Genomic DNA, 1,348 nt, shown 5'->3' on the forward strand with positions numbered 1-1,348 from the left:
CGGGGGGGGGGGGGGGGCAGTCAAATGTATTGCTGTACACACGCGTGACCAAATTATTTTCAAACACCGCCTAAACTAGTTTTTTTCTGTGTGAAAAATAATCCCATAAACAAGTTTTTCGTGGGCTTCATGTACACATATTGGCCCCTAAACAAGTTGTCGACAAATTATGACCCCCTCAACAAGTTTTGTGTACCTTAAGCTTAAATTCATATTCATCATGGGTACTGCATCCCCGCCATTGCAGTTAGGGTTAAAACACCCGCACAATCGGGAAGAGCCCGAACACTTTTCAGAAACGTGGAGGAAAAAGTCCCGGGAAAAAGCTTGGAAGGAAAAACCATACCCTAAACACGTATGGCTAGTCTTTACAAAAAAAAATCTTTGAAAAAAAAAACATAACCTAAATACGTTTGACCCCGCGATTTACCATTGACCAGTCCTTCAAAACCACCCTTGAAAAAAACGGGTGTTTCTTATACCCTTAACAAGTGCACGCGCGGCCTGCGTCCAAAACAAAAAAAAACACACACCCCTTTAAACCAGTTTTTTTGGTCACGCATGTGTACAGCAATGGGCACTTTTAGAAACGTACGTCGACATAGACGACTGATACGAGATGACGTCATTTTTTGGCCTGCCATATGCCTCAGTGACGACATTTCGACCGCTCAAGCTCAGCATGAAGATCAACCTTTACCTTTTAAAACACAGTTTTCAGTGATTTTTCACAAAATTAATGTAAGTTGTACGATGCATTATACGCTTATCATATTTGAAATTGCTCTCTGATCTCCAAAATATATATCGATATATATCCTAACTCGCGTAAAAAAGGAATCAAAGCAAGTGAAAGGGCAAGTGTGCACAAGTTGCACCTTCGCATCACCCGACCGGGTCACCAGGCGATGGTACGCCAGATCTTCCGGGTCGGGCAGCGTGTCATGACCCGCCGATTATCGCGCTGTTTCACGTGGACGTACATAAACGTACAAGTCGAGTGAAATCTTAAGTATTCGCATCTGTTGTGAACAAGGGCAGACGACGACGTTGACTCGAACGATCAGACAACTGCTACGCCGTTCTCGTTCACTGTTTTCTGCCCGGCAAATATTTTTGGTGGTTCAGGGAATTCTTCTGCGGTCCACATTATCAGAGCATAATCGAGTATAGGGTCATTGATCAGTCAGTGATTTCTAAATCTTCATTTAAAGGGAAGCTCCGGGCTGGAAATATTTATATCTAAATAAATAGAGTAAAATTCACTGAGCAAAAAGATGAAAATTTCATCAATATCGGAAAACAAATAGCGAAGTTATCAATATTTTGTGAAAACAGTTATCTGCAC

Source organism: Lytechinus pictus, chromosome 4 (assembly GCF_037042905.1).
Source record: "Lytechinus pictus isolate F3 Inbred chromosome 4, Lp3.0, whole genome shotgun sequence".
Classification (NCBI taxonomy): domain Eukaryota; kingdom Metazoa; phylum Echinodermata; class Echinoidea; order Temnopleuroida; family Toxopneustidae; genus Lytechinus; species Lytechinus pictus.